The sequence below is a fragment of the Ailuropoda melanoleuca genome, chromosome 7 (genome assembly GCF_002007445.2).
Source record: "Ailuropoda melanoleuca isolate Jingjing chromosome 7, ASM200744v2, whole genome shotgun sequence".
Classification (NCBI taxonomy): domain Eukaryota; kingdom Metazoa; phylum Chordata; class Mammalia; order Carnivora; family Ursidae; genus Ailuropoda; species Ailuropoda melanoleuca.
The window spans coordinates 92,892,126-92,906,404 of record NC_048224.1 but is presented as its reverse complement, the minus strand read 5'-3'; positions in this window follow the sequence as shown (position 1 = coordinate 92,906,404).

Sequence of the window (14,279 nt, the reverse complement as noted above, 5' to 3'; positions counted from 1 at the left end):
AGTTTCTCTTGGTGGAGAAGGAGAATCTTAGGCTTATGGCAATGAGGAAGCTTTCCTGTCCTGGTGCTTGTGGAGGAATCCACTCTTCAGGTGCCCCCAAGCAAATAGGTGTCTCTGGGTAGGGTGTGGTGTCTCAGGTCTACTGGAACAAAGAGCTCCCTTGGCTGTTTCACTTTTTGTGCTGGGTTCTCTGTTGTCTATGCTGCCTGGCCCTCCTCATGTTTCCCAGTGAGAGTGGATGTCTTTGGCCCATAAAGACTAAGAGTTTCTGGACCCAGGTCACTTAATATCGCAAGGTTCTCTTTGCTAATGCTGCCCAGCCACCCTTGTGTCTCCTGATGAAGGAAGGACATCTCACACTCCTAGACATAAAGAGGCTCCTTTAGACGGGCTGATTATTTTGTTGTGGGTCCTCTTGCTGTTACTCACAGGCTATCTGAGTGTTTATGGGTCACTTATTATTGAAGAAGCCTTGGTGTTTCTACCCACTGCTCTAGATCAGTCTGCCCTGGGGAAGAGGGTATTGAGAAAAGGAGAATCCTGAATCCAAAGAGGGAGTGTGGTACTTTTGCTGACTGCTTATTGCTAGCATTCCTTCTTTTGTTGAGTCAGGGGAGCTAAGATACCCTGCCACTATATTTTTTCTCTATTCCTGGGCACCTGAATCCAGTTTGCCCTCCCCTTATCAACTTTTAGAGATTTTCTGTGGTTGCCTCTTACATTATTTCCAAGGTTTACTCTACCTGGCATGAAGGTGTATTGTATGCTCCCTTTCTCTAACATGCTTGCTATTATAATTATTGTTGCTTCTATATCAGGATTTCTCACAAATACATCATGTATACAAGTGAATGATAGATATGCTATACTAATTAGCTTACCAATTATAGCTACATAAATTAAATATTGTACAAATTGAAGATGAAGGAAATACTGTTATTTAGTGTTTTTTAAAATGTCACTACCATTTCATATCCATTAAAAATTTACATGATGCTGGGATGACTGGGTGGCTCAGTCAGTCATGATCTTATGGGTCATGGGATCAAGCCCCAAGTTTAGCTCTGTGCTCAGTGGGAAGTCTGCTTGAAGATTCTTTCCCTCTGCCCTCCCCCCCAAATAAATAAATAAATCTTTAAAAAATTTACATGATGCTAAAAATCATTGTTGCTAAGTTTCATTAACTTTTAGCTTACAAACTATACATCTTAAGTATGCAGCTCAATGAATTATCACATCGAGAATGAACCCATTTAATCACAATAAGAATTTTAAAAAGAACACTAACAATACTAAGATATACTCATAAATCCTTCCAAGTCACAACCTAAAAGGAAACCACTATAATGACATAACAACATATATTAATCCAGCTTATTTTTGTATTTTATATAAGTGAAATCATAATACATGAATTCGTTCTGTCATAGTTTCTATTCTATATATTATGTTTGGGCAATATGTCCCTTTTGTTCACTCTAACTGTACTTAATTTTTATTGCTGTTTAATGAGCAGTGTTCTAATGTACTGCAATAATAGTAATTTCCACTTTTATTCGAGAATTTGCAGTGGTTAAACTGTGGGAGTAGTGGTTCAGGGAGAATTTATTCTGTCTGGCAGTATTCAGAGCTCCGATCATGTGTTCTTGCCTAGCAATCTTTTGTTGAATTCTCATTACTGTGTATCAGATGTGTATAGGCAATTTGAGATTCTGGATGATATTTTACTACTCTTCACATAATTCACTTTTGACTTTGACATATGGCATTTTAGGGGTAGATTATCTCAATCCGGAGAATGAACTCATTTAAAGCTACACTATTATCTTTGTAAGAACTGATTAATTTCTGGTTCGTCATAAGCTGTAGCTTAGGGGCCCAAAGTGCAAACCTAGTTGTTTACTAAGGTCTCCCCTGCTTGTGAGCCTGAACTCCACTTGTTTTTTTTTTTTTAATTTAATTTTATTATATTATGTTAATCACCATACAGTACATCCCCAGATTCCGATGTAAAGTTTGGATGCTTCATTAGTTGCGTATAACACCCAGTGCACCATGCAATACGTGCCCTCCTTACTACCCATCACCAGTCTATCCCNTTGGCTATTGTGGACAATGCAGCTATGAACATTGGGGTGCATATGGCCCTTCTCTTTACTACGTCTGTATCTTTGGGGTAAACACCCAGTAGTGCAATGGCTGGGTCATAGGGTAGTTCAATTTTTAACTTTTTAAGGGACCTCCACACTGTTTTCCAGAGTGGCTGTACCAACTTGCATTCCCACCAACAATGTAGGAGGGATCCCCTTTCTCCACATCCTCTCCAACAATTGTTGTTTCTTGCCTTGTCTATCTTTGCCATTCTAACTGGCGTAAGGTGGTATCTCAGTGTGGTTTTGATTTGAATTTCCCTGATGGCTAATGATTTTGAACATTTTTTCATGTGTCTGTTAGCCATTTGTATGTCTTCATTGGAAAAGTGTCTGTTCATATCTTCTGCCCATTTTATGATTTGTTTATTTGTTTCTCGTGTATTGAGTTTGAGAAGTTCTTTGTAGATCTTGGATACCAGTCCTTTATCTGTGGTGTCCTTTGCAAATATATTCTCCCATTCCGTGGGCTGTCTCTTAGTTTTTTTGACTGTTTCCTTGGCTGTGCAGAAGCTCTTTATCCTGATAAAGTCCCATAAGTTCATTTTATCTTTTATTTCTCTTGCCTTTGGAGATGTGTCGTGAAAAAGGTTGCTCTGGCCGATGTCATAGAAGTTGTTGCCTATGTTCTCCTCTAGAATTTTGATGGATTCCTGTCTCACATTGATCTTTCATCCATTTGGAGTTTATTTTTGTGTATGGTGTGAGAGAGTGGTCAAGTTTCATTCTTTTGCATGTAGCTGAACTCCACTTGTGATACCTGCTCTGTTGAGGATGTTGGAAGCTTTGCTAATCCTCTCAGCCATTTAGCTTCTACTTTCTATTAGCCTCTTTGTCCCCAATTTGGTATCATCGAATATACTAGAGGTGGTAAAGCAGAACTGAGGATATCTTGCTCACCTTTCTTAATTTTTGTTATATCTTAGCTGTAAGGGGCATAAAAAAGAGATATTTTTGTATTTGTTTCCTATCCTTTAATTTTTTCACCTGGAGAATATCTTCAAAATAAGCTAATTTTTTTTTTTAATTTTCAGAAGTTTAAATTTATTAAAATAATTTTTTAGAATTAATAGTTTTGAAAGAAAATAGATTGGCAATAGGTAAATGTACATTGGCACTAATAATAGAGACCAAAAATGAAACTTAACTGATAATATCACTCCAATTATTTTTTTTACATTTTTCCATTTTCTTGGATTTCATTTTGGGATGGACGTCAGCCAGACCAAAATAAAGTAAAATCTGAATACTTTTAATAATTTTAGGTACAGTGCAACCCAAATCATTAATATGTAAATATTCATATGTCTTACCAGTTAATATATGTCAAATATAGAGGTTTATAGAAAATGACTTGTCACAGCAAATACAACCCTATGTGTGCATTGTTTTTCCGACATTCATTTATTCTGTGCCCTGGATGAAACAAATGCCATTTAATAGTAAATGCTGTATGCTGAAAATTGAAAGTAGGTGATTTATTTCCCAAACTCTATTATTTATATTCCTAAATTATATTATTCAAGTATAATAACAAAACCAATTATTCTATCTGATAGATTAATTTTAAAAGGAGCTCAGTGGAAAATTTTAACTACTGCCCAAAATAGTAGTCCTGAACATATTTTTAGTCAAGTAAACATATGCAAAGCTGACATGATACAGAACCTCTGTAAAATGTTTCAAATATTCATTTTTAATATTATTTATGATTTCTAAATAAATTATTCAAAAGTCATATTTTCTGAAATAGCTATGTTAAAGAAGATATTAACACTTTGTCCAAACTGTATTACTAAGCAATAATAAAGTGACATAAAATTTTCCTCACAATTATTATCAAGTATATTATGCTAAAATTTTATTTTAAAAATTCAAAAAAAGTATTTAGAATGATAACTCAGCATTGTCAGTTCTAAAGATATGTGACCTTAATTGAATCCTAAGAGAAGTCAAGTATCAAGTCGAAATTATTAGACTGAGAATTAGGGAACTTTATATTTATCATAGCTCTAACTTGGGTAAATCACTGCAATCTCCGAGTCTCCAAACTAAGATATAATCTGATTAAATTATCATTGAAGTTGCAAGTTATTTACTAAACTATGAAATCACTTCTGTAGAATAGTTTTTGCTGAATTTGAGCAGTGTCAGTTTCTTCATTGGTAAAAAGAAAGAGTGCGTCATTAAAGCTATTTCTTCTTTATCATCAGGATAAATGACCACATCAGTTCATTAACCCTGTAATTTCACTACTATTACAGAGCAAGAAGGACAAAAACTAAACAGCGCCAGTCACAACTTCAAGTTCAATTGAAATACTGTTCATCCGTGGAAGTACTGGTCTCTTAGGAACTACAGCCTCTAAAGAAGGAAAGTCCATTTAGGGAACATGACATAAAAGCGTAATAGTGTCATGGTGAAAGGATATTATTCCTCCATTTATTGATTGACTCAATAATGTAAGCTTCGTGAGAAAGAGCACCACATCATAGCCTTTAGTCAGACATAGTCCTACATCTTGTACATCTGTCCCATCACACAAGCTGTTGAATTCTAGCTGGTGTTGTAACTGACTCTTCAGTAGGTTATTCCATTCTTTGATAAAGCCAGCTACTTTTTGTTAGCATAGCACCGATTTCCAGTTCCCTCAGAAGCCAGTAAAATCATTAGTGACAGTGTAAATATGTATGTTTCATCACCATCCTTCTAGGTAAAGAAGGAACTGCTTGACTACCATTTACTATGGGAATTTGCAGGCCCCTTAGAGCCATCCATTAAAAGGATTTTAAAGATATTTTTTCATAAACTAATGTAATCTAAACTCATTTTTGACAAATTGCTCAACAAGATAATGCGGAGCTATATTTGGAAAAATAAGCGAAGTATATATATGTATAGTGTAAGGTTAAAAAAAAAAGATAATAACACCAATCAATGAAATTATGTGCAATTCCAATGATCAAAAGATAAATATATTTTAAAAATACAATTTGATACAATTTTTTTATGTACCAGATTGGCAAAGATGAAAAATGTCCTCTCATATATTGTTGCTTGGAGTATAAATTGATGATACTCTATAAAAAGGGAATTGAAACTTCAATGAAATTATTTTAATATGTGTGAATATAAGTATATGTGAAAATATGATGTGTGCATAAAAATACTTATTGCAGGTTTGTGATGGCAAATTATTCATTAAAAACAAAACTGACTATTAAGAAGTGACTTCTGGGGGCACCTGGGTGGCACAGCGGTTGAGCGTCTGCCTTCGGCTCAGGGCGTGATTCCGGCGTTGTGGGATCGAGCCCCACGTCAGGCTCCTCCACTATGAGCCTGCTTCTTCCTCTCCCACTCCCCTGCTTGTGTTCCCTCTCTCACTGGCTGTCTCTATCTCTGTCAAATAAATAAATAAAATCTTTAAAAAAAAAAAAAAAAAAAGAAGTGACTTCTGAAACTAATGGTATAGGTCAGATTGGGACAACTAGGGCTTGCCTGTTTTTCTACATAACCGTTTATTGGAACACAGCTTCACCTGTGTATGTACGTACCATCTATCACTGTTTTCATTGCTACAGTGTTGGTGAGCAGTTGCATTAGAGACCATTTAATCCACAAAGTCTAAAACACTTAGTAGCTGACCATTTGTGTAAAGATTTGTGGATAGATTCATATCCTAGACTACTATACAGCACTTAAAGAAATAAATGATCTCTAAACATCCTGAGAAGGATTAAGTATGTCTCCATGACATACTGTGAGAAAGGAAAAATACACATAATATGATTATGCACATTTTCATATATAATACATTAATATAACATTTATATATTATATAATATATATGTACATATCCACTTGTTGACTTTCAGTTTTACACAGAAGCATCTCTAATATGTATTTTTAAATCTTAAAACCACCTAAATATGCTTTATTTGTAAAAAAAAAATAAAATGAATGATAATTAAAGTATAATTTTTTTATATTCGGACACATCATTTTCTGTATTGTTGCCTTGTTTTTTCTGTTTTACCTAATTCTGGCAAAGCTAAATCTTGGACACCTTTAGTCTGTTCATCTGTTCATGATCAGCAGGATTTCCATAACCCACAGATATAAAGGATTTTCATGTGTATACATCATATTGCTTATTATTGTCATAGGAGAATTTCTGAGAAGTATGATTCTCAGTTGTTGGTTATGTTGTTATAAATACATATCTCTTGGTAGAGCAGGTTTTGTGTGTACAGTGTGGTTAATTTATTCATCATAAAGATATGCTACACAAGCATATCCAGGAATTTATTAATACTAAGTAAAAAATTGCTTTAAAAATCATTTTTGCAAAAAAAGTGGAATCTCCTGTTTATCTGTGTATAAATAAAAATCCTGCTTAAAAATAAATATTATTTTTTCTACCTTTCCTTTTCTTACACCTCTATCCAAGTTTTCATTATTTCTCTACAACTGTCTCTATCTCATTCCCTTTCTAAGACCATTTTCACATACACAAGGGATTAAAATAAGATGTGTACATGTGTATGAGGTGTGTATTTACATATAAGTTTAAGACTTTATAACATTTGAAAATAGATTTACAACAAATAATAAAATTATGAATGCATTTTCTAATAACATCCAAGAAAAGTGTATCAAAGGGTTCGTTCTGTTCCATGCACACCACCCTCAGAAATTTAAAGCCAGTCTACCAGAAGACATACTGATAATCAGTGATCTTTATATTTTAAGTTGTTTCACCGCAGTTTTTACATTTTATTTTGAATGCGATAATTGTTTCTAAAATAGCTAATTACTTAAAGGGTTTCTTTTTATTTGTAATTATGTTATTTGTATCAAAGTCCGGAAGAATGATACTGGGATATCTTAGTCTATTCTAGGCTGTTCTAACAAAATACAGCATACTTAACAACCATTTATTGTTCACAGTTCTGGAGGCTGCAAAGTCCAAGTTCGAGATACCAACAGATTCAGTGTTGTGAGAGCCTGCTTCCTGGTTCCTATGTGACCTTTTTTTAACTGTGTTTTCAGGTCGGGTTTTTTGTCTAAGAGCACTAATCCCACTCATGAGGGTTTTACTTTGAAGACCTAATCACCTCCCAAAGGCTCCACCTCCTATATGGTCACTTTGGGGATTAGTATTTCATTATATAAATGTTGAGGAGACATAGACATTACTGGGCATATCTCTTTAAATTCTCAGACCCATTTACTAGAGTCTTGAATGATGACCAGATACACTATTTTCTTTTTTAAATTTTTTTTAAAATTTATTCATTTCAGAGAGAGAGAGCACGAGCAGGGGATGGGGGGAGGGAGAAGCAGAGTCCCCGTGGAGCAGGGAGCCCAACACAGGCCTGAAGATCCCAGGATGCTGGGATTATGACCTGAGCTGAAGGCAGATGCTTAACAGACTGAGCCACCCAGGCACCCCCAGATATAATATTTTCTATCTCTGGTTTTTGATATTCCAATTATTGGAAAAATTAGGTTTGAAAAATTTCTTTCAAATGTAAAGAGTTAACACATGACTTCTTATTGTTGTTATGTTTACCTTTTCCTAAGCCAGGTTAGTGTGAAGGTAATCTTTAGTGATTCAGGTAAGACCAAGTTGAAGCTGAGAGACAAAAAAGACAAATTTCCTCTTAGGTAAATTTACATTTTTCTAAAACAAAACCAAATACCTCCCCAAAAACTATCAAATAATAATTGATATTTTTTTAGTATACTGTTCATACATAAATATGAAAGAAATGTCAATTGAAGAAAGTAAAGCCAAGTTCTTTCTACTTCATAAATGCAATATTAAAAATTGGTGGTTATGTTGGTCGAGGTTTAATACAGGGGGAAAAATCATCAGTATTTTAAGCTATGGAGGATTAAATACAGTGACTAGTAAACCTTTTGAAGGGCTGGATTAGAAGTAAGATATGGCACTGGGCATTTGTTTCCAAGATCCCATCACTGAACTTGTTATCTGGAATTAAGGGGTCGCTGGTATTGCTCTCACGGGTCCACTACCAAAACTGCCTGACACATAAAACACACATAAATGGATTGTCGAGCTGTCGCAAACACTCTGATTTGGGGGATTTGTGTGTTAGCTGCCATGAACAAGTGTGTTTTATTTCTGCCATTTAAATCTTGTACAAATATCTCTAATTAACATAACTTTATTCAGCTCCAAGAGATTCTAGGAAAATTAGTTTTAGCTTTCTCCTGGTAGAAAAGGATGGGAGAGGTAATCAAAGTATCTACCTCAGTAGTTAATGGGATTTAAGCCACCATTTTGTCTTTTATTACAAACGTCCAGAGTGAAAGGCAATCCTACATAGTCTCTCTATAAATCCTCATTTGCAAAAGCTTCAGTATTTAAATAATTCAAGATGTCTGAAATTTATACTTTTAGTGTTTCTGTTGTGGTTCTGATAATGAGAACTAAAATCTTAATATATATGAAAATATCAGAAATATTTCTGGCTTCTTACCTCTTTTCAAGTGTTGTAATGGACAAAACAAAACAAAACAAAAATCAGAATATCAGTTATGTAGCCATTTCTCTTTACATAACTTCAAACAATAGTTCGTGCTTTGTGTTTGACTAGAGATAATATATACTTCCTTTAATTTAACATAATAGAACTATCGTCAATAATGAATAATGTTTTATCTTCTAACTGTACATTTAAAAAATAATTTATCTTCCACGGACCTTTTTTTATCTGAACAGAAAAATTCCCTGTGATTAACAAGTAAAATATTTTCCACTTTAACCCCATAGCATTTTGAACATTGTGAGGCACAGAGAGTAATGCAAACACATGGTTTTACTTTATAAGGTATATGTGTTTAGTCTGAATGAAAGGGATTTGTTAATAATGTTATCAGTAACATACTTCTGTAGTAGGAAGAGTAACTTATCTGTTTTGTAATACTCTTTCCTGCAAAAAAATTACACATAAGCACCAGATTTAAAACAAAATATATGTACTATGTGCAATTTTTCCCCCGTTATGAGGGAAAAATATAAGCAACCCCTATGCATTTAAAATGTTAAAACTAATCAGAGTTTCCATGCAACGTTTCTTTTCCTTTTTTCAGTACAAATGTATGCACAAATAATTGATGGGAAAAATGTAATTGGGTAAAAGAAACAAACACAAACAGGTCACAACTTCCTAAATTGTACAAACAAACTTAGCAGGTCTATATTGTTGACCTTCTTCTGCAGGTATTTATTACTAATATAAGGATGAAGTAGGTGGCTTGTACTCTTGGGAGGTAATATAAATTCTATTCAGATTTTACCTGGAGAGTCATATCTGACCAATTGTCCATATGAGAAATGAAATGCAATGACTGAGCTTAATATTTCCATTTCAATATTGATATTTCAATATCATCTTTTTGGTAATAATCAGTTATAAGCTCAAAGTCAGGGCACACTTCTGTCAGTTCAAGTGGCTGCATGGGAATAATCATTTTTTAAATTCTATATTTATATTATACCATGATTCAGAAATTATTAAAAAGGCCTATAAAAATCCACTCTTCCACTATATTGTACACCTGAAACTAATATTACACTATATGCTAGCTAACTGGAATTTAAGTAAAAACTTTAAAAGCCCATTCTCCATGTATTTTTATGTTTATAAAGATCAGAGTAACATGATCAAACTGTCCCAAATAAGAGACATTTGAGATTTAAATAGTAAGTTTTAAACATAAATTTGAATCAAAATATCCCTTACATTTGATCTTTAAAGAAGAATGCAAGCGACCTTTAGCAACTCATGAAAACTATTTTACTTATAAAATTCAATATACCTAGCTCAACACACATGGTGAAAAGGATAGTAAGAATTCTCTAGCAAAAATGGTATGCAGCTGATTTAAATTAGACCATGTATGAGCAGACCATGTATGAGACAAATGCAATTATAAATTAAAAATTTTTTAAAAGATTTTATCTATTTGAGAGAGAGCGCACAAGCAGGGGGAAAGGCAGAGGGAGAGGGAAAAGCAGACTCCCCAGTGAGCAGGGAGCCTGACGTGGGACTCGATCCCAGGACCCTGAGATTATGACCTGAGCTGAAGGCAGACACTTAACTGACTGAACCACCCCAATGCCCCTAAATTAAATTTTATACATCAATAATAAAGAGTAAAATTAAACTTTGCTCATAATTTTTTCTAAATATAGATATATTTGATTTAATTATTTCCTGAATTCTATGATCTCATTTTGGAGCTTTTTTTCAAATTCTTTTCCTTGTGTATTTCATGCTTTTTATCATTTTATTAACATCTTTACTCATTTGCAATGGAAGCTAATAGTTTTAAAACTGTGGGCAGATCTTTTTCTAGCACGTTTTCATATTCTGTAGCAAAGTAATTCTATTCTATCTTTTGTTATAAAAACATTTTATGGGAGTTGACCTCAATACTTTTATGTTGTTCATTTTTAGTTTTCTTGAGTGTTTAGATTGAAACATTTTCAGTATAGCTAGCTATTCTGATTTCACAGAATACTCTCTTCTGTCATTTTTTACAATAATATTCCAAAATATAGTGGCGGTTTTTCAGATTCCCTGGTTCTATTCTTCTCCTCCACTGTTCTTTCAGGTCCTTTTTTCCTTTGTTTCTGTTTTCCCTATTGTGCTCAATTATGTTACTGCCCAACACTATCTTCTTAGTCTAGGTTCTTAGCTGCAACAGAGTTTTGGCAACTCAGTTTCAAGAGATTATAAGAGCTTCAACTCAGTCTCTGTTGCAAGCTTGACTCCCAGATACTACTGAAACAGGCAAACCGCTTCCTTACTCACTAGTTTGGGGTCCCCAGTTCCTAGGTCCCTCCTTAACTTCCCTCTGCTCTCCTTTCTTCAAACATGGATAACACATGTGTCTTATAGCTACTGATTTATTCCCACCTTTCTCTTTTGGGGTTACTTTGGATGACTTGTCACCTAGTTAGGTGTAAACATTGTTGATGAATTCAGGTTTTGCCACATAATTGCTCTCTGATTTTAGCTTGGGATTTGCAGGGTGTAAAAAGCTGCAGCTATTACTAACTTTTTCCTAGAAACTATGCTTTTTTTTTAAATTTTTTAATGCAATTATGAGTGGGACTTGTTTTTTCTTAAATTATTATATAAATCATTTCTGGTGTTTAAGAAATTTAATGAATTTTCCATAAAACTGTATTAAATGACCTAAGCATTTAAGTATATGCATATACATATTCAATTATTTATTTCTTTATATGTTCATTTATGTTGTAATGGAAGACTGATTTCTTTTTTTTTTTAATGTTTTTATATTATATTATGTTAGTCCCATAAAGTACATCCCTGGTTTTTAATGTAAAGTTTGATGATTCATTAGTTGCGTGTAACACCCAGTGCACCGTGCAATACGTGCCCTTCTTACTACCCATCACCAGCCTATCCCATCCCCCCACCCGCCTCCCCTCTGAAGCCCTCAGTTTGTTTCTCAGAGTTGGAAGACTGATTTCTCAACATGATTTTCTTATTTGGTTATGGGTCTATTCATATTTTTAAATACTTTCCATAAATTACTCTTAGCTCAATATCCACTTCATTATTTGAAATTTCATTCAGATTGCAGAGGTGTGCTTTTTTTCAACTTGAATAATAATTTTTTTTTTGTCTTTCAACTAAATATAGTCAAAGAGTTAACTTAGTTCCCTACAAAAATGGTCTTGGATTTGTATGTTCATGATAGATTCTTTTTGTTGCTGTTACTGCTTTTCATTCCATTATTCTGTCTTTACCTCCTAAACCTATTTGTTATATTGTTTTAAACTCTTTCTAGTTTCTTTTAAAAATTCTACATATATTTTTCTTAGCTTTTAAATTTTTTTGAATAGGTTTCAAGCCTACCAAGATATCAATTCAAATAATAAGAAAATCTTGACTTTTTTTTTGCTAAAACATAGAAAATTAATAGACTTAAACGTATCTGTACCTTTATTTTTTTAATGTAAAATTCAAATAATATCAGAGCCTCGTTAATAAGTGTTAAAGAGTAATTATGCAAAATTTTGAGATTTGGGGCAAGACTTTATTAGGCTACAATACTGTTCATGTATGAAGAACACTTATAGTGGACACAACAAAATTCAAAATTTTAAAATGCTGTATTTATAGAATACCAAACAAGTAGTTGACTTCATTTTCCCTCTTCAGTTGCCTGTATGAAGTAATGAACACATAGTAATTCACTATTATTCTCCTGTGAAATTGACACTGCTCATCTTAAATGCTACTTTAAAAAAATCCATCACAGCTTGCATAAATTACAGAGTCATGTATTTGAAGATGTGAAATTAAAACTCAGGAATTCCTCACATTTAATTTTAAACTCAATGCTCCCAGATGCACATCTTTCTGAACAGTCCATTAATCAGAAAAGCTAGAAACTATTCATCATAGTTCAGTGTAACAATTCTTTCATATGTTCCTATCTTTGTTGGGCTATACATTTTGAAAATTGCTTACTCTTGGGCATTTTCTCCATTTGAAGATAAAATATCATGCCATCAACCTAAAATCTCTTCTATAATGATCTAAAAATGTGCTGTTCATTTTTTTAAGACATTCTGGAAAGCTGGCAAGATCAAACAGCGTTTGAATCATCGCTGGCTTGAAAGACTTGATTGTTAAAACACATCGTCATCATTATAAAATTCATTCAGATATGAATGAAAGAAAAAACAACATTATTTTGTAATGGAAGAGAAACCATAAGGTTAAGATTGCACGTGATACCTGTAATTGGTGTGGCCTTCTAGGCTTCAAATGAAGTGTGGGAGAGGCAGAAGTTATTAGGCAATCAGAAAGGAGAAACTGGTTTCCAATGACTACATAACTTCCACCATAGTAGGGGAGAGATTTTTATTGTGCAATACCTTCTCCAATCTCTAGTCATGTCTGTTCCCTCCCTTCCCTTGGCAACTCAGAACCCAGGATAAAGTGAAACTAATGGTGAAAGTCTGTCTCATATATCTTGCAAAAACTTCTGTTAATAAAAACAAGACTGCCTTCTCTGGTGACAGATGCTACATTTGCCCCACAGGCATTGGACCCTACATAATGCAAATACAGGTCTTGATTCTGGAAAATATACATTGCTATATCATTGCTCTGTTGGCTTCTCATTCTCTTTCAGGTACATTTGATTATCCAACTCATAATTCACACCCACACAATAGTTACAAGAGAACCTTGATAATCTCTGTTCAGACTGACTTACATTGATATTCTAGGTAATAATTGGTGAACATCTGTCAATTTAGGAGAGTTTCCTTTTGTTAAAAACGATCAAATGCTTAAAAATGACAGAACAAGTTTTATGTATTTTTTTTTCTCTTTTAGGCTAATAATATAATTATATTGATGGGTTTTTAACATCACACCGTCTTTGCATTCTCTGGTGGACACATTCTGTGATACTCCAGATTCCCACCCTCTTGTGTACATGCTATTTGTAATTCCCTCAAGTTGAGTGTGGGAAGGATGTGATAGATTTTACTTCTGTGACTAGGCTACATTATATGACAAAAGGACAGATTTTGATGTAACTGAATTCCCTAATCAGTTAGCTTTCAATTAGGGGATTATCTTGAAATTGTTTGACTTAATCAGTTGGGAGGGAGATTATCTTTGACAGACCAGACTGAATCATCTGGATGTCTTTAGGAGGGCTTAGGCTCTCTCTAGAGAGTGAGTCTCTGCTGTGGACGACAGTCTCTTTCTGTGACTATATGGTTTCAGACTGTTTGTGGTATTCCCTTCCTGGTTGGCCTGCTCTGCGCACTTTGAACTCTTAGCCACCTTCCCTACTCAACCGTGTAAACCAATTTCTTATAGTAAATAATATACAAATAAATACTAAGTAAACAAATATTAACTGGTTATATGTGTATGATTTCCAAGTTTTCTCAACATTAACAGGAATTAGAGCAATTAGTGGGAATTAAACTTATTTAATTGCAAGGATATTAATATGGGCAATTCTCTGAACTAGTACTTTCTTTTTTTTTTTTTTTTTTTTTTTTTTTTTAAAGTTTTTTTTTTTTTTTTC